This window comes from Hermetia illucens, chromosome 2 (assembly GCF_905115235.1).
Source record: "Hermetia illucens chromosome 2, iHerIll2.2.curated.20191125, whole genome shotgun sequence".
NCBI lineage: Eukaryota > Metazoa > Arthropoda > Insecta > Diptera > Stratiomyidae > Hermetia > Hermetia illucens.
In genome coordinates, this window is record NC_051850.1 from 95455750 (window position 1) to 95472043 (window position 16294).

Here is a 16294-nt window from a genome sequence, read left to right on the forward strand (position 1 = left end):
TTCTCGCACCTACGCGACGAGTAGCCCCCGTCTTCCTTTCCTCTTCATTCATGCGGCGGCCTACCCCAACCTAAACGTTCACCCCCAGCCGCTTCAAATATAATGGGGACGCTCTCCTAGGGAGGGCAAAAGCAAAAACAACTTAGGTTGAATTCATCATTATAAACTCATGTCTATTCTCAGGGAAAAAAATTACACTCAACATACTAATTCCATTGTTCTCAGCAAACGCTTTTCAATATTAGCTACTTTTCCTTGCTTGGATTTATCTGCAGTTTGCAAAATATAAACCCAATGAAGATTTTTAACCACTACATTGCCATGGAAGTGCTACCATTCGTTTAGTATCTTAATCATACGTCTTTTTAGTTCTAGTGTTTTATTAGTAGACATATTTGACGGTTACGATAATTTTGTTAGGACTAACTTATTGTGCAAAACAGGCAAATCCTACTCACGATTGCATCCTTATAGACAGAATTCTGCAAGTCTCTTTAAAATTTTGAAACTTTCGCATTGAATTTTTTGCTAAATTCTCTGCTTGTCGGATAGCGTTGTCATTCTATCAGAAACAATTTGTTTCCTTTTTGTATGGCGTCTCTAACCTGGCCTCTACGTTGGCTCAAACTTCTTTCGTTATGATAGCTCAAACTGTTGCTAAAGAGCTAGTGCTCCTCTGTACGAATTCGCCTTTCTCCTTGAAAACGCCTAATTTTCTGCTTTTCCAGTGGTTTGCCAGAGTTTGGTACGTTCACGATCAGTTGCCCGTGCTGGTTTCTGGCCGCTACCGTGTGGTGTTGGCATTGGATGTCAAAGGTACACTTCATTCCGTCAACTGGAACCGGACTAACATAAGTGTTCTCCGATATTTAGCGGGCCTGGTCGCAAATGACCTCATAGATAGGACTCTCTCGTACGGGACGGATGAACGCCCAAAAGGTAGATCATCTTAGACGGAAGATATCAATGGCACAGTATCGGGTCCACTGTCATGGAGTGCCATGTATAGGGTGCTTGTTCTTCCCGCCCTGGAGGAAGCTACGATTTTGCGCTCTGCGGGTGACTTAGCTCTGATTGTTACAGCAAAGCACCCAAAGTATATGGAGGTCCACGTTACGGAACCAGTGAGAGCAGTGAAATTTTGATTATAAAGATTTGGGCTGAGTTGTCAGTCAACAGTCATTCCCAACATCAGGGAAACATGATGATTGTTCCTGCAACGGTGAGAGGCTTGTATATTTGCGTGGTTTTCCATGCAGAATTATCCTGGCAATTTGGGCACATTACTTAGGATTAAAGAAAATTGCCCAAAATGTGGATAAATTCAAAGCATGTGGAAATTCGGAAACTCGGCGCTTTTGTAAATTTTTTGTGTAAGAATATTTCAATGCAGAAGTATTTTTTTGCAAGTAGCACTTAATGTATATGCATTTAACATGTCAGACTACTCGCTTTAGAGCAAGATTGATATTGTTTTTTTGTTACCGTTCATTTAGAAAGAATCTTTGGCAACTGAATGATATAACCCAAAATCGGTGTACCACATAATTAAATACAAAAAATAACCTACCTGTAGATCACAAGTTAGAATCACACTAGGAAAAGCTGAAATAAGGTGACACCCATAGTATTTATAATTTAAGGAATCTACAGCTTCGTAAGATTCTTTGAAAAACCATGCAAACGAAATGGATGAGTGTGGTGTCGAAATGTTGAAGAACTACGAATACAAGCTGGACCCATAAATTATCAAAATTGTTGCTTGCGTGATCTGTGGGTATCTACATGGTATATGTAGTTGCTTATTAAACAAATATGCTTGCAGACGCTAACCACGGCTACTACCTATTGGCGACTCAAAACTTCTTACTACGCTAACGTTTCAGGCATGAAATGTTTTGTGTATTTCTTATATAAAAATATTTGAGTGAACATTTTTTACATTTGTACCTATATAGCACGTAATGTACATGCATATATTATATTTGAATATTCACTGTTCACCGTAGCGTGATAGTCGACATTCAAATGTTACAATTTGCACTGAAGTGACAACTTTGACAGTAATGGTGTAATTTCCATCAAACCTGGTAGAATCATGCTTTATATAATAATTCTATATTACTGATTCTTCTTCGAATCGAGACCTTTCATTTGATGCCGCATGTGACTATATTCCGTGAAAACTGTAGTCCCTTTCGCATGTATAGAGGCTCCCATCAAGTCCCACGACGAACGATGTAACTGACTGCAAGCATAACTTCCCACCAAGCTTGGTGTCAATCAGTACAATCGTTGCTCAGAAAAACGCTTGTGATAGACAGACAGACGGATAGACAGATAGGTTTTGTTTTGTTTTGTTGTTTGTTGTTGTTAACAAAAATGGTGTCGTATTAATTTCGGAGATTGCCTTCGATCCAAACATCAGCTGGAGCCTTCCGGGTAGCTGTTTCTACGATGCGAAGTATCCAGACGACGAAAAATTGATAAGGTCAAGAATCAGACATGGTCATTTGGAGGACCAATGTATTTCAGGTTGACTGAGTGAAGCGACAAAATAGTAATATCCACAATATTTTGCCCAGAAAAACTCTATATTTATACGTAGCAGTTTCTGCTTTTGGAGTCTAAAACGCAAAATATATTCACTGTGAATCATTTTTGATTTTTGTGCAAAGCAGCTAATAGTAGCTACTAGCTCCCAGCTAAAAATAGCTCTCAGCTCTACATTAGAATATTCAAAGGTACTTGAATCATCTCACTCCTTCGACAATGCCTAACAACCCGCACTGAAAAGCCAATAAAGGAACGAAGTGCTCTACAGCAATGTGAATCTCCCATAAAACTAGAGAATAACTTCTGGGAAGATGCATATTTTAAAAGAAAATGGCCTGTCACCATTAGATTAGTTTTCACGAAATATCGCGATTCAGAAAGATTTAGATGTCCATGAGGCACGACCTATGAGGTTGTAGATAAAATTACTTACTTTAAAACTAATAATTAGTGGAAAGTCTTTCTCCAGCTCGTGCTTGCCTGTCTTCGACACCGAAAAACAGTTTTCGCTGCCCAAAATTGTTTTTCGATGCCATTGCCGCTGCGCTTCATACTTACGTGCGTCCGACCCGCAAGTTGCTCGCTCCGTCACAACACTTCACGCCCCAATTGAAACTAAAGGGGGGTTCCAGCAAGGAACCAGATGCACAGTTCCCTCAATTCGGCTGGGACAAACCAAAACGGATGCGTAGCGCGTCTCTCCTGCTGGTAGTGTTTTCTTACTGGACGAAGGGCTTTAGTCGAGCCAAGGAGACGTTTGACCGTGCCCCCGACGTTGAGGCTATAATCATGTCGCCGTCACTCGAGGACTTAGAAGGCGCCCCCATAAGGTGGCTACAAGGGTTTCCGAGGAGCGTGCGTTCTAATTAGAATATGCAGGATTCCCTGGGCACGTCAGCCACGGCGTTCGCGTGGTTGGTGGGTGGTGTCGGCTTCTTCTTTGGCATTGAGTGCTTGAGCAGATGCAACAGACCGATAGCGTTGAGTCCCGCTACAGTTTCGGTTCTGTCCGTATCCCAGCATAATAATTTAATACCACAATCATTGTAACTTGCGGCAACAAAGTCTTCGTCGGTCCGGACGTATGGCTACAGGCAGATACACTTGAGTTTAGGACTTCGACGAGTGTTTTCTTGGGGCTTCATTGTTACGGGGCATCCAGTAAACCCATCTTATGCGCTGATATCCTGTGCGAATGTCATGGCCACCACGATTCACACACGCGTGCGTCCGGCACACAGTTCGTTCGTTCGGGGCTCCAATAAATTCGCCGGTATCAGCAGTGTACCTAATATTTCTCGAAGTTTCCGGGATTAAATTGCAGTTTAGACTGTCTGATGAAGTGTCCAAGTTAATCTTAATGTTACCACCCGGGTTACCCATCGACGAACAAATTGTTAAATTACTTTCCTTTTTGGAAAAATTGGCTAAAACCTTCTGGGATCTTCAGGAGTGAGTCAATTTTCTATCGAATTATGCATTTAATTTTTTTTAACAAAGAAAATTTTTGAAGCAAAAAATGTACAGGCATAATCCACTCGAGGTACTCGGTTTCCCCTGTATAAAATTCACGTTCTATATCATAAAGTAGATGTACTTCTAGGCAAAAAATTGTAAATCGTTATTAGATATATAAATTATGAGGGATTAAATTCATTTATAATTGTTTGTATGTGCTTACGATGATTATAATAACAACTACATTTCCTAGTATGATCGTTACGAAAAAATATCCAATTTTTCGATATTGACGCAGTAATATAAAGAAAGGATGAGATAATTGCATTATAGTAAGTAGATTTATTCAACCTAATTTGAATTTATTTATTGGATTCTTGTTCGAGAAACGCTTCAAAAGCAATGTCTGAAAAACGCGTTCTTAGAAAATACTGGGACCGGACCTCTTTCGACATTCAACCAAACTTACGGTTGGGTGAGAACGAAACGATATCAACAACAAACGAAAGATTAATTTTGATTAATTTTATTATCCCCGCAAAGCACGATGAGAACGAAAACGAAACGAAAAAGAGAAAAAAGTAAAAAGAGCGAAGTGCGCGTCAAAAATGATATGCTAGACGTCAAGCGGAGATGTTGAAAGGGAACCGCTGTAAATATACAATTTGGGCTCAGAAGAATGATGTCCTGGTGAATTGCCGCTTGAAATCCATTTTGACTTTGATGAGAAGCGGGATATTTGAACAAATCTAAACATTAGTTATAATATTTTGCCGGATGTTCGTTACAAACAAGCTTTTTACCCTTACAGCACTACATCCTTGTCTTTCTTCGTGTGTGAATAGGTTGCTAAGTCCAAATGAGGTTTGTTCCTATTACAACCCTTCTACCAGTATTGTTTTCGAAGTTGATTGGCAGCAGTAACATCTACTAAATTGGTTAGTCATCTTAGTTTTCGAACGACAATTTCATTCGTTGATTTCACATAATCTGTTAATTTGAAGCTAATTCTTCTGGTTGTTCTTTTCAAGATAAACGATGTAACACCAAAAAATGCAATATCATTGAGGAAAAACGCTGAGGACCATCTATACTTTCGCCGTTGAACATTGTTTACATGCATTTGGCCCATGGTATTGACACCGGTTTTAGGTTTACTATAAAACATGATAATTGTGGCTATGTCATCATTTGAACAGTATATAAATACATGTTTTATAGAAGTTTTTATACCCATATTAGTACATTAAATATTTTGTTTTTTTTTATGTTGCCTCAAAAATTCAGTTGTTGTCACCTCTTCCATTGTTTTATAATTTTATTTATTTATATTTATAATACATGAAACATGGAAATACCGATCAGCATACGGAGATATCTGAACTGTGCTAGTAATAGTTCCGAGACGCTTATAACTTTCTTTTTCGAGCAAACGAGACGTACTAAAATAAATTGCCTCTTGAATGTAGAAATTTTCCTCAAAACTGTTCCAGAATGCTTCTCAGATGTCAAAGAATATAGAGACCCTCTTTTTATTTATCTTTTTAATTGAAGAAAAGTGGCCTTATCTGAATTAAGAAGGTATACTAAGTATTATACCTGATTTAGGATTACAAACGACTATTTGTAATTCAATAATATAATACAAAACTCACTATACATTACTTCACTCAGCTTAATTACCTTCGTGAACAATAACAAGTCAACAGTGCCTAATATATGAATTTATTTTGAGCTACAATATAGTATAACTTATAAATTCGTATTTGGGTACCCGGGTGGAAAAACAACATCGATTTTTTTTGGGTGGTACCACAAGGGTTAAGTTTTTATACCCATATTAGTACATTAAATATTTAGTTGAAAAGGTGGGGAGTGCGGGGGGTTGAAAATGGTCATTTATTTAGCGAACCCATTCTCAGAAGCTACTAAGCCGCAAAATCTGAAAAAAACAAGGGGGCTGCCACTATATGGTGACAAGGCTCCGAAATACCCTCCATACCGATACCTGTTCAAATAAAGTTAATAATAGTACATTACTACAATTTTTAGTAATTGACAGGAAAACCCCCTTAAGTTCACCCTAGAATCACAAAATTTTGCAGCAAAATGGGCTACAGTATAAAACATGATCCTGCCAAATTTGGTAAAAGCCGCAATATTCCTAACAAAGTTATACTAGGTCAAAACTGTCGCTCCTCTTCAAATTCACGACTATGAATATCAATATCACTTGAAAGTGGCTATTTTCACATAATATATGCATATTTTACGTGCTACATGCTAATAGGACAAATGCACACTCAAATCACAAAACCTTTCATACCTCACGCGTCTAACTTCCGGTTTCCCGACTTGTTTTCTGTTTAGAACTACTTCAAAACTCAAGATTGGTCCCCAGTTAGGAGAAATAGGAGCATCTGCGGCTAGAATAAGAAGGACTCAGAAGCACGCCCCCGTTTCTCCAGCTCAAATGGACTGCAGAACTACGTACAATTAGCTTGCAAAGCAGACTTATAAATATTTTGGGAAAGGAGGCTGTAAAAGGCATTATCAAAGATGGTGGCGAGCGTATCACCGATTTTGCGGACACCCATGACCTTGTACTTATGAATACGTGGTTAATCAAACGATTGTCTCATCTTCCTACATCTTATAGTGAGAACAATAAAACGCAAATCGATTATATTCTCATAAGACGGCGACATTTTACCACCGTCGCTGATTGCAAAGTCGTTCCCTATGAGACCATCGCACCTCAATATCGGCCGTTGATTGCCGTCCTGCGAATTAAATGGTGGCGATTTGCTGAGAAGAAAGAAGAAACGATCTCACTCATACGATTGCCAACCATTACGAATGTGGAAGAATCATGGAACCAAATGAAAAACATGATCCACGAAGCGGTCTCTGTAACTCCCGGGGTCACCAAGGCCGGGTAAGCGGTACATCAACCGAGATACTTGGCTTTGGAATGATGATGTTTAAATGAAGGTCCGTGAAAAGAAACGCCTCTACTACAAATTTCTCGACGATAAAACGTCTGCTAATTGGCAAATTTATAAGTGTGCCAACCGGGAAGCAAAGAAAGCGGTCGCTGTCAGCCGAGCAAACGATTACAAAAATCTTTACGATAAACTGGACACTCGGGATGGCGAGAGAGTTCTGTATCGACTTGCTAAAAGCCGTAACGAACGTACACAGGATATCGAACACTTCTGTTACCTTAATGACAAGAACGGTACTTTGCCTCACCAACCGTCGAGCCGCAACGGATAGATGACGAGAATACTTCGAGCAGATTTCAACTGAAAAATTTGCTCATCCTCCACTTCCACAATCATTGCCGACATTGGGACTAGTTCCACCTTTCAGCGCAATTGAAGTTGAGGAGGCAATAAAACGAATGAAATCGGGGAAAGCCACAGGACCTGACGACATCGCATCTAAGCTCTGGAAAGCGAAGAGCTGGATTAGATTCTTGCTGGATTGGATTAGTGCTCAGAGATGGCGGTGGGGAAGACGGGGCGGCAACCCTGTCGGCCAAACCAGAACCAAGTGGCCGGGGAGAACCTCCATAGTGGTGGCACCGGGAGACGCTGTATTCACTTTGGATCCCCGGCCGTGATGCAGTAGGCGAAGGCTCCAAAAGCCTAATCAGGGCGATCAGACCCGAGTCTGCACGGGGATTCATCTGAAGTGCCAAATTGATCACGAAACCTTACCAGGGGTATAGTAGGTACCATGGGAACCGGGATAGCTCCTGGACTCTCATACTGCGGGTGAACTCCCGTTGTATGTGAGCATAGCTCGGTTATTTGCGGTAGGCCCCCTAGTGGTAGTTTCTTGAGGGTTGTGGCTATGCTCAAGCGAGTAGAGAGCTTCGAGCCTCGGCGTGGTGTTGCGTTTCAACACGGGTGCCGTACTCCATAGTTCGTTAGAGATTTAGGTAGGTTTTGCATCCACCAGTATGAATGCTAAACCATGCGCTTGGTATGGACTGGTACCATTGTCGCTTGTCTCAACGGGGCTTTGATTGTGGTCACAAAATCACTCCGTGTCCTAAGAAGACCGTGGGATTAAGTCTTCCAGGCAGGTGCACACGTAAAACCTCAAGGACTTAACTGTCAGCGCAACTGAAGTCGAGGAGGCAATAAAACGAATGAAATCGGGGAAAGCCACAGGACCTGACGACATTGCATCTAAGCTCTGGAAAGCGAAGAGCTGGGATCCAACATTGTGGCTCAGTGAATTCTTTTATCGGGTTATTCAGGAAGGAAGAACAACATCTGACTGGCAAGAAAGTACCACTGTTCCAATATGGAAAAAGGTAGGTAGTCCAGCAGAATGTTCCAATTACCGTCCGATCCGATTAATTTCTGATACCATGAGCGCATTCTTGACAGCCGTTTTCGCGAAATCGTTGAAATAACCGTGAATCAAGCCGGATTTGCCAAAAACTGCGGAACTACTGACGCAATACATGCTGCGCGGTTACCCGCGACACCGTGAGAAGCATCGCCCTCTTTACATTGCCTTTCTGGATCTAGGGAAAGCGTTTGACCGTGTCCCACACGAACTCATCTGGTATGCTTTATGACACTTTGTGCCAGAAGAACTCGTGCGCTGGGTTCAATTGCTCTACCACGATCCGAAAAGTAAAGTTCGAAGTCTGGCGGGCGTATCAAAACCGCTTCGTGTCTCTGTTTGTGTTCATCAAAGAAGTGCCCTATCACCACTCCTCTTTGTTCTTGTCATAGGCACCGTCACACGGGATATCCAACGTCCAGCGCCCTACACGCTGCTTTATGCAGATGATGTTTTCCTAGCATCTGATGTCCAAAAATGGAATGATCGCCTCATGCAACACGATTTCAGATTGAATCTAAACAAAACTGCATTTTTGACGACCGGTCCTCATGAAACAGGCACAATCATTGTCAGCGGAAGTGATATGCTCTGAACTGAGCGATTTAAATATCTCAACGATATCAGCCAATGGAGAACTGCGTTATGAAATTGCTTCACGTATTAACGCAAGCTGGATGAAGTGGCGTTCCACAACTGGTGTTCTTTGTGATCGACGTATCAACGAACGTCTCAAATCGAAAATTTTCTGCAATGTTGTCCGTCCTGTCGCTCTCTATGGTTCTGAGTGTTCGCCAACTATAAAGGACAATGAACGGCGTCTTGCGGTAATGGAAACTAAGATGTTACGTTGAACTAGTGGCGGGACATGTTTTGATCACATCCGAAATGAGGATATCCGCGATCGTTATGGAGTTGCACTGATCGTGGAAAAGTTACGAGAGAGGTATCTTCGATGGTATGGTCACGCAATTCGTGCTAACGAGCATTCGTTTGGCAAGATTGGTCTGGACATCGAAGTCAATGGTAAATGTCCAAAAGGCAGACCTAAACAACGTTAGGTTAGGTTAGGTTATACATAATAATTTGAATGCAACTGCAATTAGAACTGCCAGTGAGAACAAAGGTCCAAATCAATTCCTTACGTGAAAACACCCAAGTGCAAGTCGTTTCTTAAAGGTCAATACAGGGATGCTAAACTGGAATTTGCTAAGACAGCACATTCAGTGGGTTAGAGACAATTTTTTTCTGAAATGAAAAAAGAAAGTGAGTTTAGAAGGTCTTGGCTTTCCCATCCGTTATTGCCATGACATAAGAGACGAAGATATTTTGAAAATCTAATTTTGGAGGGGGAAGTATTACACATCTGGAAAAGTGGTTATTTACTTTGTTCTCGCTAGAGCCGAAGAGGAAAGGCTCATCAGAAAGTGCGCAGCAGTGGTGAAACGTATGCGGTTGGCAACGTTCCTTCAGAAAAACGTCAGCAAAGGCGTCAAAAACGGGCTCATGGAACTGGAGGAACTACTGGACCGCATTTCCTTTTATAGACACACGTGGAGAGCAGCGGAAGACGATTGTAGAGCAGAAACAGTCGCACTTCTCGCTGAGAATGGTGCTTGCGTCAAACGGACCGCAGATGGCCCTCTGCAAAGTGAACAGGGGAAAAAGCGGAAAGAGGACGACGTGCCTGAAGGAGACTTTATCGAAGTAGTCTCCAAGGCCCAAAAAAAGAAGGCGAAAAAGGATAAAAAGAAACAACGGACTCCGTCGCCAGAGACACGTCTGTCCAAAAACAAGGAGGCTGCCAACCCAAAGCCAGTAGCGGAAAAAACGAGGAAACGAAGTAGGACTAGACCGTCGGCTCTGCTCATTAAGCCGACGGAAGGCAAGACATTTGCGGAAGTCCTTAGTGAAATCCGCTACAGGATGAAACCCGAGGAGAAAGGAGCAGAGGTGTCTTCGATACGGAAAACGAGGAGTGATGGAGTTCTCGTTGAACTGGGCCCAAAGACGACCAGCAAGAGCACGTTCTCCGAAGCGGTCGAGGGGCTATTGGGGGAGAAGGTTCTTGTTTCCAGCCTAGAACCCATGTGCTCTCTAGAAATACGGGATCTTGACTGCCTCACAGAAAAGGTCGAAGTAGAGGAGGCGCTAAAGCGTGAATGCCCAGAGGTAACCAATGCCCGGGTAGGTATTACCTCTGTAAATGCTCGAGGCCAAAAACTTGCCGTGGTGGATGTCCCCGAGCAATATGCGAGGAAACTCCTTAACAGCGGGAAAATCAAAATCGGATAGGTAGTATGCAGGGTACGAATGCGGATAGTCGCCACCAAGTGCTACAGGTGTCTGGACTATGGACACACGTCAGCAGCTTGCAAGGGTCCGGACAGGAGGACAGCATGCCGGAGATGCGGCCAAGCGGGTCATCAAGCGAAGACTTGCAAGGAAAGCGAGAGTTGTGTTCTCTGCAGGGAAAGCGTCGCTCGGGACGGTGTCCGATCTTCAGGGCGGAATTGCAGAGGGCTAGGGTGCGAACGCCATGATCCGCATTTTGCAAATTAACATGCACCGGAGTGCAATCGCTCACCAGTTGCTAGCACAGTTCGCTGCGGAAGTAAATGCTGATCTAGTGCTGATTAGCGAGCAATACCGAAACAAGGACCCGTCTTCATGGTATCTCGACTTATCGGGCACCGCTGCCATCCGGGTTCGAAACGACGTTCGACTTCGTGTTCTTGCCGAAGGCCGGGGGGACGGATTTGTCTGGATCCGGTGTTTGGGGATAACGTTTTTTAGCGTTTACCTGACGCCGAATGAGTCGATTCCGGACTCCCGGCTTGATGCTCTGGAGGACGCCGTTTCGAGCACGGAGGGACGAATCCTGGTTGGCGGTGATTTTAATGCCAGGGCTCTTGAATGGGGCATGCCTCAACCAGACTCCAGAGGGAAACGGATTCTGGAAATGGCGGAGAGAACCGGGCTCGTAATTTTAAACACCGGATCCACGGCAACGTTTCGGCGCCCAGGTTGTGAAGGAAGCATTCCCGACATCACTTTTGCGTCGGAATCTCTGGCATCATCGGTGGGCGGGTGGCGAGTCCTAGAAGACTTCTCGGCAAGTGATCATCAGTACATTGCGTTCGAAGTGTTTGACGCTACTTGCCGGCGAGCACCAACACGACGTTCCCCCTGCGTGTGGAATGTCGCGAAGGTGAACATCGGAAGGTTCGTCGAAGCTCTTGGAGCAGGTAGGGCTGCGCTGGGGGGCACTCCGGGGGGTGGTGGTGACGCAGCTGACACCGTCGTAAATTCAGTGATGAATTTGATAACGACGGCGTGTGAGGCTTCCATGCCCCGGAGAGGCCCCAGGCGCGACAAGCCTTCTATGTCCCGGTGGACGGCGGAAATTGCCGACCTACGGACCTACGGCTCCGCCGTTTGGCACAATGTTTGTACGCCAACGAGGAGGCATGTGCCATAAAGGCACAATATAGATCAGCAAAAAGGAGACTACGCAGCGCTATAAATAAAAGCAAAGCTCGCGGCTGGCAAAATCTTGTTAATGAGGTGAATGATGACCCGTGGGGACTTGGCTATAAGCTTGTCACTCGGAAAATCGGGGCTCTGCGGAAGCCCTGCATATTGAGCACCGACCTGATGGACCGCATTGTGCGGGCATTGTTCCCCAGACACCCTGTACGGGTTGATGTAAACAGCGCGGAAAGCGTCGTGGATTGCCCCCTTTTTACAATGGGAGAACTCGAAGAAGCGGTTCTCACTATGAAAAACAGGAAGGCGCCAGGTCCTGATGGCATCCCGGCGGAAGTTTACAAACTGGTGTTCCGCCAACGGCCAGAATTGCTGCTCGAAGCGTTCAACGCGTGCTTGAAGGAGGGCATTTTTCCTTTTCGCTGGAAAGTGGCCAGACTCGTGTTGATCAGTAAGGCTAAAGGAGACCCGGAGCTCCCGTCTGCATACCGACCGCTGCTTATGCTTGACACGGCCGGAAAAGTGCTCGAGAAGCTCATCAGGGGTAGACTCGCTGAAGCGATCCGTGCTGCCGGGGACTTATCCGCAAGGCAGTTCGGGTTTAGAACAGGGAAATCTACAGTGGATGCTGTTATGGAGGTCGTAGATGCGTTTAATCGAGCCGGGGCACACAGCTGCCGATCTCGACTGATAGTGCTCCTCATAACGCTTGATGTCAGAAATGCCTTCAATTCCGTAAGATGGACAGATATGCTAGGCACACTAGAGAACTCCCTTCACGTGCCAAGCTATATCTTGCGGATATTGAGGTATTATCTGAAAGACCGCTCCCTGTTCTATGAGACGCTAGAGGGTCAGAGGAGGATGGAAATCACGTCGGGAGTAGCGCAGGGATCCATCCTAGGGCCAGACCTCTGGAACGCTTCCTACGATAGTCTGCTGAGACTCGATATGTCGGAAGAGTCGCGCCTGGTTGGTTATGCAGACGACGTTGCGGCACTTGTTGCCGGACGCACTGTTGAACAGGCGCAAAGCAGACTTGGCATATTGATGCGACGGGTAAGCGGATGGATGGCTGCTCACGGTTTCAACCATGCGCTGGAAAAAACCGAAGTAGTCATCCTGACCAGAAGGAGAATCCCGACCTTGCGTCCCATATCGATCGGCGAGTTGACTGTAGAGTCAAAACCAGTGATTAAATACCTTGGTTTAATGCTCGACTCGAAGATGAGTTTCTTCGAGCAAATCAAAGCAGCAGCGGACAGGGCTGCAGCTGGAGTCGCGGCCTTGAGTCGGCTAATGGCGAATGTGGGCGGCCCTATATCAACTAGGAGACGTCTCCTCATGGGAGCAACGCAGTCCGTCCTTCTCTATGGTGCGGAGGTATGGGTTGATGCCCTTGACAAGGAGGTGCATCGTAAACGCCTCGCTCAAGTGCAGACGCGGGGAGCTTTGCGAGTGGCGTCTGCTTATCGCACCGTCTCCGAACCGGCTGTGATGGTGATTGCGGGAGTGATCCCCATTGCCCTCCTTGCCAAAGAACGCAAAGCTATCTATCGCCGTAAGAGCGAAAACTTAAGAGAAGTGGTTTCCCATGAAGAACGTCAACGCGCCCTTAACGAGTGGCAACTTTCTTGGCAAAATGAGCCAAGGGGCAAGTGGACTGCGCGGCTCATCGACAAATTAGACCCGTGGTTGAACAGAAAGCACGGTGAGATTGATTACTTCCTTACCCAACTTCTAAGTGGGCATGGAGGTTTTCAGTCTTACCTGCACAGGGTTGGGAAGGCGCGATCTCCTGATTGTGTGTTCTGCAATAGAGTGGCGGATGACGCTGAACACACCTTTTTCTCTTGCGAGAGGTGGGACGGCCTCCGCCAGCAGCTTTATGCAGACACAGGGGAGTTCTCTCCAGACAACATTGTCAGAGAGATGCTGAAGAGCGCTGGCAGCTGGAATCGTATTGCGCATTATATTCGGGCTCTTCTTACTACGAAGAAGATTGAAATCGACCGGCAGAGGGATCGGATGGTAAGGGGTTCCCTGAACTAACAACTCCCTTCCTCCCCACTCCTCCCGTGAAAGGAATTCCCTGACTGGAAGGCTCCCAAAGCCGGGAGAGCGGGAGTAGCCCTCCCGAAGTAATGTGTCAAACGGTTCCAGACTAGTTCTCTGATGACAGGGAGGTGTTTAGTTGGTAGTCCGCCAGCGTGCTGTTGCGGGAGTCCAACACTCTGTGCGTAAACGCATTCACCTACCCTACTCACGAAAAAAAAAATGACATAAGAGACGAAGATATTTTGAAAATCTAATTTTGGAGGGGGAAGTATTACACATCTGGAAAAGTGATTATTTACTTTGTTCTATGGGAAATCAATTCCATTGTATACAATGAAACGCGGCAGGGCGCTCCTATCGCTTCCATGGATGAGATAATGAGTGAAGACTGCATTTTTTAGCAGGCTAGCGTCTCTAGAAATATCTCCAAGGCGCTAATTTTGTGCTTTAAAAAACACAAAATACCAATATCGCAGATCTAAATCTCATGGAAAATCAGTGGACTTACATACAACGCATTATTTGTAAATATAAAACGGGAAATTATTTTTTCCATACTTTAACGAGATTGAGACTGGAAATTAGGGAAATATACAATTAAACAGATGTCAGTTTTCTCCAAACATTAGCGAAATCTATACCAAGCCAAATATTTAAAGTTATCTAATAAAATGTTTAGCCTACCCACTGTTAATATCTTTATTTTATGAGGTTTTCGTATGTGCGTTTAAACGTATTTATGGCCTAATTTGATACAGAAATTTGCAAAATTGCTATAAAAAATGTAGAAATATTTTTGTATGTTCAAATCCTATAAATATAATAGGAAACTGTTTAAATTTGAAATTAGAAATAATTAGCCCTTAGTTTTTTATAATATATAAAAGTTAGTCTAAAAAATGTAATTTTTCAAATGTGTGTTTATACGTATATGTGCCAGTGTCAGCTTTGATATTAATTGCAAATAAGGGAGTGCGGGGGTTCGAAGGGGGTCAATTACCTTAAGGACTCGTTCTCAGAAACTATCCAACCCGAAAATCTGAAAGAGATTATAATGGTTCATGCACAAGGTATCTAGGACTCAAAATACTCTCGATACCGATATCCATTTAAAGTTAATGAAAGTGTATAATTAAATTAGTTATTAGTACACTTTCAGAAATTGACTGAAAGCCCCCTTAAGGTTATCCTATAATCATTATTTTTTGCGGTATTATAGGCTATACTATAGAGCATAATAGTACCGAATTGAAAATTGCAGTATTACTAAGAAGGCTATGATATATCAAAATTGTCTCTTCAGTGCAAATTAACTGACTTTCAATATAAATATTAGAACTTAATTTTCATATGGTCTATTAAAGAAATATCAATCAGAGAAGTCATATCGAGATCCTTTTGAAAATTCAGTACAGTGTAATAAGATTGGACCTAGAAATCCTTGAACATAACCCCACAACTTGCGTGGATTATCCTGGCAAGTCAGTGATGTGAAAGTGATCTCTACAAAGTATATATGTAATACGGGAAAATGAGAGACAACAATAGCCAGGGAGAAGCAGCAGATCTCTAAAACCTTTGGTTCGAAATCTCTTGATGGCTACACTAAACCAGTACTGGAATCTAAAAATGAGCGCACTAATTGGAAGCAGTCCATGTAGTTTTTCTAACCTTAGACAGGTTAGTATAAAAAGCCGTAAAGAAAACCATACGCGGGCGGCTGCTACAGGTAATCATATCAAAAGGCGAACATATATCCTAGTGGTAACGCCAAAACCTTAGGCTGAACTTAGAATGAAAGGGTCGCCACAAAAAGAGCAGAATATCCCGAAGCGGGAAGAAGTCAGTGTTTGTGCAGATCTCCAAGTGAAGCTACATAATATAGGCCAATATGCTTATTAATTATAGTGGTCAGGTCACTAGAGTGTGCTATTTATAACCGACTATTCTAAATTATGGAGAGCTCAAGCAGAATATCAGAATATTGGTATGAGTTCATAGTGATATGATCCAACGTCGCTGAAATTAATACTGCCACGAGCCGTACTAGAAATTTCATCGAAAGAACATAGAGATTATATTAATATCATATATAAAACGCTTCCAATTCAGATAGTATAGATCGCAACATGTCTTTAAGGTAAAGTCACCGCCGTATCTACCAGGAGTTGTAAGAAATAATTGTTCTGGTAGAAATCAAATGAGAGCACTTCAGGCTTTAGTATAACTGTAATGAAAAAAAGAAACATTTCTTTTTTGCTGAACAGCGAGTTTTTTCTTCCTCATATACCGGGGAGTTTAACTGCCAGAGTATCGCAAAGGCCACTGATAGGATCAATATTGTACTGTGTGTGATTGTGACTGA